The sequence below is a fragment of the Aotus nancymaae genome, unplaced genomic scaffold, assembly GCF_030222135.1.
Source record: "Aotus nancymaae isolate 86718 unplaced genomic scaffold, 86718_ANA_hifiasm-v0.15.2.pri h1tg000030l, whole genome shotgun sequence".
Lineage (NCBI taxonomy): Eukaryota > Metazoa > Chordata > Mammalia > Primates > Aotidae > Aotus > Aotus nancymaae.
In genome coordinates, this window is record NW_026988443.1 from 30,300,704 (window position 1) to 30,316,243 (window position 15,540).

The 15,540-nt window shown below is 38.4% G+C and overlaps 1 long non-coding RNA gene across 1 annotated transcript in view; it reads left to right on the top strand.

Annotated features, from left to right (window-relative positions):
- LOC135277210 (uncharacterized) overlaps positions 1-15,540 on the top strand; it is a 128,640-nt gene that overhangs the window by 88,253 nt on the left and 24,847 nt on the right. Inside the window, exon 2 of the long non-coding RNA XR_010344783.1 lies at positions 11,006-11,126. This is a non-coding gene — a long non-coding RNA (uncharacterized LOC135277210). The remainder of the gene's footprint in view (positions 1-11,005; positions 11,127-15,540) is intronic.

The following is a 15,540-nucleotide window of genomic DNA, read 5'->3' on the forward strand; positions in this document are numbered from 1 at the left end:
TCCACTGTACTTTTCTGGCACCTATTGATAAGAATGTTTTATATTTTTCATTTCTTCCATTGTGATAAATTACACTGTTTGGTTTTTCTAATGTGGAAACAACCTTGCATTTCTGGAATAAATTCAACTTGATTGTGGTATATTATCTTTGTATATATTTATAAAATTATTACAATCAATTTCACAACTATGTTCATGATGTATATTAATCTGTAATGTCACTATTCTTGCAATGTCCTTTTTTGGTTTTCGTAGGAAAGTTAGTCTGGCCTCATTAAACAGACTGGGGCATGTTCCATCTTTATTCTGGATATTTAAAAAATCTATTTGCTCTATGTATCTTATAAATCATCAAATAGCTGTGGAAAAAATGGCCCAGAATATTGAATTCACTTTTCTGGGCCTCATGTCTCTCCAGCAAATTGGTTTCGTGAGTCCTGGCTGCCTTGGTAGGTCTCTGGTATTATCAGCATGATATTTTCTATATTTTATTCATCTTTTAAAGATTTTCTTGGTGAGAGGTCCGTTTTGCTATAGACTGGCCTATCATTGCTGGAAGTGGAGGCCCCTCCCTCATTTTTAACCCCATGTCTCCAGCTTTGGTATTTTTCACAAGGGGCAGGTAGATAAAGAATTTTTCAGCTTGTGTGTTACAAATATTCCTTAGAGACTTTTAGATTGCTGTCTGTGTTCACCTTCTTATGCTTGAATGGTTTAGGAATGAGGAAGAATATTTACTGAGACAAATGCTCTGTCAGTTTGACAATGCTCTTTTCAAACTGGGCGCCTCTCAAAGCAAGTTCTGTACGGTTCATTACTCATTTGCTGCACTATCCTCATCTTTTAAGATTTGCTTTAGGTGATGCTAGTCTGCAGAGATTTCTGCTTTCTGTTACACACAATGTTTAGTTTAGTTTTTTTAAAAGAAGTTTTAGAATAGTTAAGACACATATTCTTCTTGGTTTTGCTAATAAAGAAAGCTTATTTTAATTTTGGTAAAATCTCATTTAAACACACCCTGGAAGGGTTTCTTTGGGTAAAATCTGGGTGCTAAGTTATGCATGCGTGCACACACAATACTTCTGAAAGGTTAACTCAAAATTTTAATAAAATAATATTTTTACATGTAAAAAAATAGTAGCTTTTAGTAATAAAATTGCCTGGGAAAATAAAGTAACTCTTTAGCAATTATAGTATTCAACTTTTGAATAATAAATAAAAGTGACTCTCTCAATTCTACTATTATGTTTAATGTAAACTTTTAGTATTTTATCAAAATAATTCCTAAGATTTGGTGGTGATAATGGTAATGGTAAATTGAATTCATAGACATGAAGTCATTTTCACCCAAAACAAAAGCAAATTATAACTTATGAATGAACATATTATTAGAATATATTTTTCATGAACAAAACATATAGTCTCTGTTCATATAAGAGATTGTTGGGGCTGGGTGAGATGGTTCATGCCTGTAATCCCAGAACTTTGGGAGGCCAAGGCAGGGGGATCACTTGAGATAAGGAGTTCAAGACCACCTGACCAATCTGGTGAAACCCCTTCTCTACTAGAAATATAAAAACTAGCCAGGTGTGGTGGCACGTGCCTGTAATCCCAGCCACTTGGGAAACTGAGGCACGAGAATTGCTTGAACCTGGAAGGTGGAGGTTGCAGTGAGCTGAGATCATGACTCTGCACTCCAGCCTGGGCAACAGAGTGAGAGACTCCATCTCAAAAAAAAAAAAAAAAAAGTTTGTTGAAACAGGAAGAAACTCTAATTCTTGTTTATTTGTTTTGCAGATGAGAAATTGGGTTTTTTTAGATGTAACTCCATTGTCCAAAGTAAGAGTGAGAGTTTTGGAGCTTGCACTCAGGTGTCTCCCTGTGTCATGATTCCTTCCCAAAAACTAACACTAGAAATAATCAGAACAGGCCAAGTTTGAAGCCTGACTCTGGTAATTACTGGCCACACTGATTCATAAAATGTAAAGAATAACATCAGCAGAGACATTGTGTTTTAAGGATTAATGGAGTAGTGTGTGTACTTATAAGAGCTTACTAGGATGCCTGATGCGTTTTAGGGGATCAACATATTTTCTTATATTCTCTGTAAAAGAGAATATTATTTTCTGCTTGTGTCTGATACTAATTCCTTTGCTTGTGTTCTAGATCCTCTTTTCTTCTCCACCATCTGCTACCAATTCCCCAACAACCTTACCCACTTCCCCACCTTTGTAGTTTTCCAATTCCAACCTCTCTACAAGCACTTAGTGGACAACTATGGTTGTCTCTCCTATTTAAAACAAAACGTCTTCCGTCCAATATATGCATACCCACTGTCTTTGCCTTCTTTTTCCCCTGTCGAGCTTCTTTGGAAAATGGTCTTCATTTTTATCTCCTATTTTCTTGACAACCTATTACAAGACAGTTTTGCCCTGGGCTACTCACCTGAAACTTTGGAATCATTGTGCATGCTTTCTCTCCCTCTCCCTCAATCTTATACAGTCCAGTTCATTCCATTTCTACACTATTTCTAGATACCAATTGACTTTATCCACAAAGCTTTGTATTATTCTCATTTTTTATATGGCTGATTTCAGTATTAACCCTAGTTCATGAAACAAATATGGGACTTAGTGTTAGTTGCTATTGGCTTCTGATTCCAGGTGGCCACTTTTTTGATGTGACATGGATACTCTGCTTTAATGTGCTATGACTCAGTGTGTGTGTGTAATCTGGAAAACAGGAACAGTGAAAATTGTTAAACATGTGTGTTGTGAGGGATAAATGGTAAAACTCATACAAATCACTTACAATTTCCAGGCACAAAACAGGTATTTATATCTTTTGTTGCCTATTTTAAAATTCATGTACTTTTTTCCAAGACATTCTTTTCACTGACACCAATGTGATGTTGCTAAAATATTTATTTACACCTTAAAATCCTTATTAGTTTTCAGAGAAAACTCAAAACATGTTTATCTGACATCAAAGTGTAATCCTACAACAAACAGGATCCTGTCACTCTCCAGTTTGATTTGTCTTCCACATCTTTTAGCCTTGCTATAGATCAAACTTCATTCAACAGCTATTATTATTCAAATTAAGCTCCTCTCTTCTTGTACTTGTAGGTGGATCTTACTAGAAGGCTCTCACTTTTCCCACCTTTATCCTCCTTCCTTGGCTTACCCATGTTCCAAGAACCAGTTTAGCATCATCTCAAGAAGTGCTTGGAAATAAAATAGGCAGAGAAGTTTCAATATTCCCGAAGTTCAAGAGAAAATAGACCCAATGCAATAGAACAAATAATGAAAAAATAATTTAAGAAAAGTTTTTTGAAATAAAAGAATACGTGGACCTATGTATTGAAAGGACACATCACAAACATGGGAAAATTGACCAGAATGGTCAACTCTGAGATATATTTTAGTAAAACCATTAGACTTCATTGATAAAGAAAATAAACCTTTGAGCATCCAGGCAACAACACCAAATCATATGTTAAGGAACTGTAATAAGTTTGACATTAGACTTTTTAATAGCAAAATTTTGTGACAGAAGACAATGGACTAACATAATTAAGATGCTTTAGGAAAAAAAAAAAACGGAGAAAAGTACATTATACTTGGCCAAACTGTCATTCAAGTATAAAACCTATATAGCCTATAATCAAACTTATGAATTTTGAAAAATTTGGGAACTTTAAAAAAAATGAACCAATCCTGAAGAATCTACTAGATATTCTTTTCAAAGATGAAGATCTAACAACCATTTTACAGGAAATAAAAGATAATGAATAGCACATTAAAATGAATTCACAGAGTAAAATCAGCAAAATCCACGAGATGGAAACTCTATAGGACAAATGATCAGATATATTCAACAAATAAATTACCAACAAAAGAAGACAGAAAGGGATTAAAGAGAAACATGGATTAAAAGAGACCTAAGAAACACGTCAATCAACTGCAATATATGAATCTGATCCAGCTTTTTGCTGAAAAAGCAAACGTAAAATTTAACAACCAATTGGAGAAATATCAATATTGATTGGATATTAGGTGATAAATAATTTTGTAGAGATGTTTTGATAATGGTTCCTATGGTTTAAATATGTTCCCCAAAGTTCACGTGTTGGAGACTTAATCCCCAATGCAACAGCATATGGCGAGGTGGGAACTTTGAGTAGTGATTAGGTCTTGAGAGTTCTGCCCTTGCAAATGGATTAATGTTGTTAGTGGGGGAGAAGAATCATTACTGTGAGAATGGGTTTGTTACAAAAGTGGGTTTGGCTCTCTCTTGCCCTCTCTTTTGTGCATGCTGTCTTGCCTGTCCATCTTCCACCATAAGATGACAGCAAGAAGGCCTTTGCCAGATGCTGGCTCCTCAATCTTGAACTTACCAACCTCCAGAACCATGAGCCAATACATTTCTGTTCATTATAAATTACCCAGTCTCAGGTACTCTGTCATAGCAGCATAAAACAGACTAAAACAATGATAATGATATGGTGGTTTTTTAAAAAATGATGTTATATTGAAGAAAATACATACTGAAATATCTAAGATCGTTAGTATGATGTCTGGGTATTTGATTCTAAATAGTTTAGTGGAGGGGTATGTGGGTAGAGTATAAATGAAAGAAGATTGCAAAAGCTGTTCCGTGGTTATGTGGGAATCCATTCATTTGTATTGGCTTTTATCCTCTGCTTTTTGGTTCAATTATAATTTTCCATAAGAAAAAAAAAAAATTAACCCTAAACAGATGGGACTTGTAGAGGTAGAAACACTTAATAGTGGAAAGCAGTAACAGATGGTCATCTGATAGTTGGGGAGGGGGGTAACAGATTATGAAACTACCAAATGACAAAAATGTTACAAGCAGAGTTATTAGACTTACACCATTTAGCAGAAGAGCTGACATGCGTCAGTAGTCCCTGAGGACATTACCGTGTTACCTACGAGACTAATAATTCATCTCACAAAGACACTGAATAATCTAGCAAATGTTAAATTATGTTTTGCATAGTCTGTTTCAGAAAGCATAGGCTCAGTTAATATATTTTACAAAATTTTCATTAATGTCTTGTCATGTTTGAGATTTCTCAGCACACAACGTGATTTGATCCAGAATCCCCATGACACTGTGGCATATGTCTGAGATGATGTAGGAGTCATGGAAGTGCACTGTTAAGATCTCCATCAAGAGAACCTGCCACTGATAGCACAGTTGACTGACAGCACCAGCTGCTACCTCTTGGGTTCCTCCATTGCATTCATGCAGAGACCATGCTTCTTCCGGGCTGCTTCTTCCCGTCAATGACCGAGCATGGTGGTGGCTGTTACTATTGGCTCATTTTTGCCTAACCACAGGAGTCCTTTAGCAAGCAGCTTTTGATCAGGGATGCTCCACTGGCTTAGTTGAAGTTTTTGCCAAAGTGGGCTGTGGAATATGGCTTCTTCCTTCCCTCTTTTCTTTCACAGCTATCATCCTGCATCACCATCTGAGGCTCTCCCAACTTTTTGCTACTCCATTCCTTTTTATCGGTCACAGGCATTTCCCCTAGTAAACAGCCTGTGTATCTGATCTTGATTTGGCTCTGCATCTAGGAAGAATCAAACTGTCAGAGATGTGCCCTGAGAAGATCAGTTGAGAACACTCCTTGAGATCTCAATTGGTTTTCATTGGGTCTTTCGTTTTCCATTTCAAAAAGGCAGTAAGAATTAAATCAGGGAAGAGTGAATTATCAGGCTAAGTTCTCAAAAAAGGCTCGATTCTTTTTTTTTTTTAATTGTAATTTAGGTTCTGGGGTACGTGTGCAGATCATGCAGGATTGTTGCATAGGTACATACATGGCAAGGTGGTTTGCTGCCTTCATCCCCCCATCACCTATATCTGGTATTGTTCCCCTCATTATCCCTCCCCACCCTCCCCACCCCTGCTGTCCCTCCCCTTGCCCGGCTCCTACTGACTGCAGTGTGTGATGCTCCCCTCCCTGTGTCCATGTGTTCTAATTGTTCAACACCCTCCTAAAAGACTTGATTCTTGATGAAAGACAGCCAGGGGACTCTGAAACTTCCCTTTGGATTTATGCATCTGGTTAACTAACTCTCATTGCAGGGCTGGTAGTATTGTGAATTTATCACTTTCTGACTGGGCGTTATTTTTTTCTTAGGGCACAAAGGACTATCTTGAATGACATGGTTTTCTAATACCTACAATTTTTATATCTTTAATTTCCCATCAGAGAAGGCAGGAAATAAAGTAGTTCCTAAGCATATCCATATTTCAGGCATCTATTTCTAGCACAAAGATTTCTACTTGTCTTTAATTTTTTTTGGTGATAGCCTTTTGAATATTCATCTCCATCCAATTATCTCACCCTTTTGAGGTGGGCCTAGCTCTTGATGGTGGTGGGTAACGCGCAAACAGAATAGTTTGTGTAGCGCCTGCCACAACATATGGCAACCCAGGCTGATGCAGAAAAGCTTCCTGGAGAGTGAGCTCCATCTTGCTCAGGGCTCATCTTTAGCCCTCATATGACAGTGCTGGCCAAAAGGAACTGGGTGAGTCAGTGTAGTTTAATATATCCTGTCTTAGTTGTTGTGGTTTAAAACCTCACCTGCAAAAGAAACAGCAGGCTGGCACCAAGTCTGAGACATATATAAGTTCTCTGGCTGAACACATTTTATGATAACTGGATAATGGAGTCAAGGACTTATCAATATGACTCCAGCCATTACCATTGACAGAAAACCCTGCTAAACTTTACCCCATCTCCTCCCTTTTTTGGGGGTCTCAAGACTTCCAGGGTCACACATTCCCCATCTGCTTTTCATATCTGCGTCTTCAAGATGTAGACTGAGTTGTGTCTAATTCTACTTTGAATATTTCTTTTATTTCTTTATTTCTTTGAATATTTCTTTTGTTTCTATGTTTTATTTCTTCAAAGCAAATCCATCATACCAGATATGTCTCAATGTGTAACAGCACAGATATTTTGGTAATGTGCATTTTCTTTGTGTATATTTCTTTCTTTCCTTTTTTTGAGATAGTGTCCCACACTGTTGCCTAGCCTGGAGTGCAGTGGTGTGATCTCAGCTCACTGCAGCCTTCACCTCCCAGGTTCATGCTATTCTTCTGCTTCAGCCTCCCAAGTAGCTGGGATTACAGGTACATACTACCACACCAGCTAGTTTTTTGTATTTTCTTGGTAGAGATGGGGTTTCACTATGTTGGCCAGACTGGTCTTGAACTCCTGACACTGTGATCTGCCTGCCCCAGCCTCCCAAAGTGCTGGGATTACAGGTGTGAGCCACTGTGCCTGGCCTATATATTTCTTAATATAACTTTGTATTTTAATAAAATAAATGTCCTTACTGATCTTGTCAGAATATTCAAATTTAGCTTTATTTTTTCTTTTATCATGAGCACTAAGTATATGCATACTCTATTTGCAATACTCTGATAGTGATGTATACTCTTAAATTCTTAATGTTTCCTTTGGGGCAAGAATAAAATGTACTTTCTTTTTAACATTTTGATGCTATACTCATGCAGACACGGACGACCATTCAAAACCTGGTGCAAAAGCCATCCATCTTGAGTTGAAGGACAAAAAAGAAAGCATATGGCAGTTACATATTAAAAAATCAGAAATTATACTTCCTAACACTTTGGCCAACATGTTTTAAATGCATATTTGGTATGACAACATATGGCCCAGAACATCATTGTTTTAGGATGGGATTAGAAAAGGAAAGGTTGCTGAAACTGGGAAAGACATTACATATATATATACACATATATATACATTACATATATATATACACATATATTATATATGTGTATATATATAAGACATTACACATATATATTACATTATGTATAATATATATGTTATATTTTATTATGTATTATATATTTATTATATATTATATATTACATTATATAAATATATATAAATATATATATTACATTATATACATTACATATATAAAGACATTACATATATATACACACATATATACATCACATATATATATACACATATATATGTGTGTATATATGTAATGTCCTTCCCAGTTTCAGCAACCTTTCCTTTTCATATATATACATACATATGTATATATGTATGTATATATATGAAAGATGGAGTCTCGCTCTGTATGTCACCCAGGCTGGAGTTCAGTGGCATGATCTTGGCTTATTGCAACCTTCACCTCCCTGGTTCAAGTGATTCTCCTGCCTCAGCCTCCCTAGTGGCTGGGATTACAAGCGTGTGCCACCACGCATGTCTGGCTAATTTTTGTATTTCTAGTAGAGACAGGGTTTCACCATGTTGGCCAGGCTGGTCTCGAACTTCTGACCTCAAGGAATCTGCCTGCCTCGATCTCTCAAAGTGCTGGGATTATAGGCATGAGCCACTGCACCCGGCCGAGATTGATTTTTAAAACTGACACTAGAACAGGTAAGAGAAGAGTTAGTATACAACTGGAGTTAAAGTGAGAATGCAAACCTAACCCTATGATTTTAAAAGGTCAAGCTATCCCTGTTGAGACCCTCATTCCAAACACTTTTCAAGTGAAACAATCTCAGGGACATAGCTGGCACCCAGGAAGCTTGTGTTCTCCTTCAGTGAAAGAAATCTAGGTGCCTTGAAAAGTAGGTGGGTGTAAATCTTGGAGTAGAAAGAAGCAGGACAAGCGTGCATTTGTTTTGTCGTTTTCATAATGTAATTAGAATTTTAGGATCTGCTGTGATGTTGGAAACAGAAAAAAAAAGGATCAGACTTAGGTGTTACAGGGATCTTCCCCTTATCCAAAGTTTTCTTTCTGTAATAGTTTGTTATCTGTAAGCAACTGCGGTCTGAAAATACTAAATGGAAAATTTCAGAAACTAACAATTCGTAAGTTTCTGATTGCGCATCCTTCTGAGTGCTGCCCGGCTCTGTCCAACTGTTTCCAGTGTGTTCGCACTGCATACACCATCTGCCTCTTAGTCACTTAGTGGCCGTCTCTGTTATCAGGTTATCAGATTCACAGAACACAAGAAGAGGGTGAGTATAGTACAATTAGTTATTTTGAGAGAGACAGACCACATTCCCACTTTTATTACAGTATATTGTATAATTCTTCTATTTTATTATTAGTCATTGTCAGTCTATTGCTGTGCCTAATTTATAAATTAAGCTTTATCATAGGTATGTATATATAGGAAAAAAAATGAAGTATATATAGAGTTCAGTACTATCCAGGGTTTCAGGCATCTATTGGGGGTTTTGGAAGGTATCCCCTGAGGATAAGGGGAACTACCGTAGTTCTGCGGGACCTAAAGGGAATTCTCAAAGGCTCTTCTTAAAAATCTCTGCTTAATTTCAGCAATTGCTTGGTTTTAAAATAACATTTATTGGCCAGGCATGGTGGCTCATGCCTGTAATCACAGCACTTTGAGAGGCAGAGGTGGGCAGATCTTTTGAGATTAGGAATTCAGGACCAGTCTGGTCAACATGATGAAACCCCATCTCTACTAAAAATACAAAAATTAGCCGGGCGTGGTGGCATATGCCTGTAGTTTCAGCTACTTGGGTGGCTGAGGCACAAGACTCACTTGAACCCGGGAGGCTAAGCTTGCAGTGAGCTGAGATCACACTATTGCACTCCAGCCTGGGTGACAGAGCAAGACTCCGTCTCCAACAACAACAACAATAACAACATATATATGTATAATAAATAACATTTATTAAGCCACATGTAAATGTTCATGACCTTGTACCTGGATTTTAAGGTTTTAACGTTTGAATGTATATTCTATGATGGTGCTCTGGATCATGCTTTGTTTTGCTTTGTCTTTCCAGAAAGCAATACATGCAAGTTATTTTAGAAAATGTTCTATCATTTATTTCAATGTTTGCTAATTTTGATTTTATCATCTTTCTCCCGTATCTTCAAGTCTAGTTGCTAATTATCCTTTCCTCAAATTCTTAAGATTAAAACAAAGTTGATATCTCCGTCGCTTCGATTTGATGCACTTTACCTTCCTTAGCAAATATCTATGACATCCGTGAGTATTACATATACTATAAACCTAATTGTCATTACAAACTGCAAGTGTGCATTGCCTATCGTCTTAGCAAGATTACTTTGAATTACTGGTTTCTTCTATCTTTTGTGAAAGCGTGTTATTTGTTTCTCTAAAACTTGTCAGATAGTGTTGTTTTAACTTATTCTAAACACTTCGGAAATTTTTGGTAGACATGAACACTTTTGACCTTAGCATGAAAAAGATCTCACTCCTGGTCTGGGAATATTCTTAAGCAATTACTCTGCTTAAAAGGTAATTTAGTTAAATTATCTTGCTTTTTGCACTGTGTGTTGGTTGCTGGATTTTCACAAGTGAACATCCCCATGTAACCCCAACTGAGATAAAGGTCTGAGACTTTCCCAGCCACCCCTCCTCCTGTTCACTAGTTGCCTTCTCCTAGTTACCCTCACCTTAAGTTAAGCATTTCCCTGACTTGTAAAATTATAAATTAGTTTTCTGGGTTTAAAAAACTCTATTTCATGTATATTTTTACCTGGGTTTTTTTTTCCAGTCAGTGCTACGTTTGGTAGATTTATTTTTGCTATTCTGCAAGGAAATATCCTCACTATCTTAGAATATTCCACTGTATGAATATTTATTTATGCAGCTATTGATAGACATCTGGGTGGTTTCTTGTTTCTACTAAGCTAAACATATGCACACCCTTTAGCCCAGCAATTTTATTGCAGGTATATAACCAACTGAAATGCTTATGCATATTCACTAAAAGTCAGCTATTAGAATGCTTACAGTAGCAACATTTGTACTATCCTTAATGTACATTACTAACTGCATTATAGGGATATTTATATTTTACAGAATCATTTTGCATGTGTGATTCTGTGAGACATATAAATAAAACCCTCTTATCTTTTAGAAGGCAAATAAACAGTCTAAACCAATGGTCTTCTAATTCCCATTTCAGGACAAGACAAAGGCAATGGGCAGAAAAGTGTACGGCCATTTCTGTCGCACTGAAAATCAAGCCTGGACCGCCTCCAGTGAGAAGATGATACAGGACTATCATAAGGACAAGATTTTTCAGGGTAAGACACGGTTCTCATGTGTTCAGACAGATTGCTTTTCAAATCAGTCTATATAGGGATGGGTTAAGCCCAGCTCTAAAATAAATATTTATACGCCCTAAAGTTTCCAGCTAGGAAGGCAGAAAGGCTCAGATATCAACACCCAGCATGGGCAGTGACATGGTTGACATGTGACATTGCTGGCTTCAAATTTTCTTAGCTTTGAACTATTCTCTGTTTTTCTAGAGGATTGAATATGTCCTGATTTTTGAGAACCTGTTGTTAGGCAATGCATTTGAATTATTAATAAGAATGAAGAGGTAACCATGGTAAGAGAGGAAAAAAATAAAGCTAGCTCTCTAGGCTGTGGAGATGGTACCTGCAAACTGCTAAAGATACATAAAAGCAAGGGAATACAACTCAGAGCGTAGAGCTTAAATGCACTCCCTTTCTCTCATCTACTACCTTAAAGGTAGCAATTATGCTTTATGTGTCCATTGTAACGAATGTCTTCTCCATTCATCTGTGGCCAGTAGCTTACAAGGCAAAGATTGCATACAAGGTGACTGTTAGGTTTGCTCTTCTCCCATCCCCACCCCCACTCGCACACATTCCCCTGTAAGAGGAACCTCTCATCCATGTGTCCCAGAGATTATGGCAATTAGCATGTTTCCTGCCAACCCTTCCTGTAAATCTTTGGTCCCAGAAAGTTTCCTTCCATCCCTCACCTAGAAGAAAGTAGACAAAAACACAGGCTCAGCAGTCCAAGTCAGAAAATACAGTCAGGTCCTCAGCAAACATGGGCAATTCTCTGTTCTTTATCTATGCATTTCCTCAACCTTACATTGACTCAAGGAAGATACACTTCCCCTTAGGAGAGCCACGTGAGTTAGAAACCGTGGTCATAGTGTTCCCAAGTGTGAAAATTGTTAAAATACCCTTTTGTACAGCTCCTAAGAGGAGACAACAGCTGGTAGGGCTGGAGCTCAGGTCTTTAATCTTCTACAAGAGTCACTCCTAAAATTTGGTTTTGTTCACTAGAAGGGGTGCTGGAGTATTGACTGGAAGGCAAGCTCCATGCTCTGTGCTTGACACACATTTCTCTTGAGTGCAGTGGCATGATCTCGGCTCACTGCAACTTCTGCCTTCCTGTTTCAAGCAATTCTCCTGTCTCAGCCTCCCTAGTAGGTGGGATTACAGGCCCCTGCCACCATGCCCAGCTATTTTTTTTTTTTGTATTTTTAGTAGAGACAGGGTTTCACCATGTTGCCTAGGCTGGTCTTGAACTCCTGACCTCAGGCAATCTGCTCGCCTCAGCCTCCCAAAGTGCTGGGATTACAGGGGTGAGCCACTGTGCTAGGCCATCTTGGGGGCCTTTTGGACTTAGGAGGAATCCAGATCATAAAGAGAGATACTCCATTGTAGGGGTAGAGTTACCCACAGAGAACACTGGGATGAGCGGTGGCCTTCCTCCTTACCTAAACAAGTAGGAAACATTTGCTGAGGAAGGGGACTTGAATGTGGTAGGGGATCTACAATGCTGTCCACCCCACTGGTGATAACTCCTTGAAAGCTCGTAGCCTTGTTACCTTGCTCACCAAACTACAATGGATCCCCAGAATAATAAATCCAAATTCTTTTGATGGCAACTGCACACCCTAATTAGCATTCAGCATGGTTCTCTTGCTCTCCCCTTCAAGCAATGCTGGTTTTCATCCATCCTGCCATTCTTCTCCCTGTGCTGTCATTTAAAATGGATACTTTTCCAATTGCCACTTACTCAAATCCTCTGTTTTCTTTCATAGTCCAGCTAAAGGCTTACTTTCTCCAAGAAACATCTGGTTACATACACATATTTCCTTCACTATACCTTCCGCCTCTATTGCAATGTCATAAATTTGTTCTGATGCTGTTTTAAACAGTTTCTGTTGTGTAAGAGTACTTTGTCTCCCTACAGTAATAAAGTTCCCAGAGATAATAAATTCTGGGTTCTAGCAGATAGTTCAAAGAGGAGGAGATTGTGAGAGACAGTACTTTCCCTCCCTGATCCTCAGCTCCCAGGCTGAGCGTTTGCTGGACAGTGCAGCAGCTAAAGTCTTGGTTTCAATGAGGATACATTTCCCCATCTCCAGAACCTGTGCTGAGAAGCAGTCCTCGAATGTGGTGTTGATGAAGAAGCATTTGAGAGGGAAATGCCAGGAAGCTCACAGCTCCATTTCCCCTCCCACATTCTACAGATGCAGGGTGGGTGGTCTCTAGGGGGACTTCTCCAGAGCTAAGATGTATTAGTTTCCTAGGTGACTTCTTAGAAGTTTGTTCCTGTGTAGTCTAGAGCCCAGATATCCAAAATCAAGGACCATGCTTCCTCCAGAAGCTCCAGGGGAGAATCTGCTGCATACCCTCTCCTGGCTCCTGGTAGGTGCTGGCTGTCCTTGGTGGACTTTGGCTTATGGCTGCATTACTCCAATCTCTGTCTCCTTGATCATATTGCCTCTTTCTCTTCTCTCTGTCAAACAAATCTTCCTTATGCATCTCTTATAAGGGAACACTAACATCATTGGATTTAGGGTCCATCCAGATAATCCAGGATGATCTCTTCATCTAACAATCCTTCATTTAATTATATATGCAAAGATCCTTTTCCAAATAGAGTCACATTCAGAAGGCTCTGGGAATCTGGACATGAACCTTTTTGCAGGCCATCATTCAACACCCACTACATCAGGTTTCTGACAGTAGCATGGCAATCGAATTCTCTGAATGTTCCTCTAACCATGGTGATTTAAAAGCATACTCATCATTCAGCTTAAATATGACAAATATTAAAGTCACTTTCTGCTCCTGACTTATTGGCTGAAATGTGTACAAGGAGCATTTGCAAAGTGCTTTCAGGAAGAAAAAAGATAAACTAACTTTTCTCTCAAGGATATTATAATCTAGTAGGAAAAGTGAATATGTACACAAGTTTAGGAGAGTTGAATGAAGGTGAAAAGCACAATTCTGTGAAACAAGACTAGGGAGAGAGGAAAGACTGTTCCTTTTCTCCCTCTTTCTTCCCCCCACAGCACTCTTGCTAGCATGCATCAAACACCTTATGTGCATCACGACTGTCCCATTAGCTGGTGCTTTAGTTCACTTCTTTCTTTTCTTGTTTTGGGATGGAGTCTTGCTCTGTCACCCAGCTGAAGTGCAGTGGCACAATCTTGGCTCACTGCAACCTCTGCCTCCTGGGTTCAAGTGACTCTCCTGCCTCAGCCTCCCGAGCGGCTGGGACTACAGGTGTGCACCACCACGCCCAGCTAATTTTTTGTATTTTAGTAGAGATGGGGTTTCACCATGTTGGTCAGAATGGTCTCGATCTGCTGACCTCGTGATCTACCCCCTTGGTCTCCCAAAGTGCTGAGATTACAGGCGTGAGTCACTGTGCCTGGCCTAATTCACTTCTTTCAAGGATACTAAAGGTGAATGGATACCCCTTGATAAACGTGACTTTATGGAGTTCCCATAAGCCCCAAATCTGAACCTGTCAGACAGAAAATATACATTACATTAAATATATGGCAAATGGCTCAAAAAATCTCGAAGAAAAGCAAAAGCATAGGAGTAGTATTATTGTTTCAAATTTATTTTCTTTAGTAATGTGAGTCTATGGATAATTTTATATAAAGAAGATATACATTACATGCAATAAATACATTTAAATGACATATAAAGGATATATATGCATATGTAATATATATTCTTTATAGAGCTTCAGTTGCCTCTATTTTATACAGGACTGGAAATAGATATAGATAGACATACAATATTATCTACCACTAACGATTTTTAGCAATTCTAACTTCTGCTTTGTGGGAGCTCTCAGATTTCCACTTCTGTCTTTATTCACGATTCTGCGCCTTTATCCATGCAGAAGTAACGTTAAATCACTTTCACATAAGGACTTAACTTCCGCTGCCAGCTCGGGGTCAACAGTCAGGGCTGGGATGGAAAGAAGTGCTGATTAATAGGGCTTTAAAGACTGGTTCAGATGTCTTAACACAAAGACAAATAATCCGAAGTGGTTCCACTCTTTTCGGTGGCTGAAAACTTCATTTGCAATCACCACTTCTAGGCAAATTATATCAGACTACAATTTCCCAGTGACAAAGGCGTGTTTCCTTAAGTTTCTTTTTGCCCTTCAAGGGCAACCCAAGGATACAGTTAATTCATTATGGATATATAGAAGGAACATAAGGAAATGGGGAAAGGGACAGGCTCCTTAGAAAATCTGGGAGAACTTAACGGATTGTACATTGTGTTTAAAGAGCAGACAGACGGAGGAGCACAGTGGAATGCCTTAATAAACACCATGGGCTGCTTGAAAAAGAAGGCAGCTCTGTCTAACATGGGTACAGAATTTTTCACAAAGCGTTTCTATTCTTAAAGAACTCAG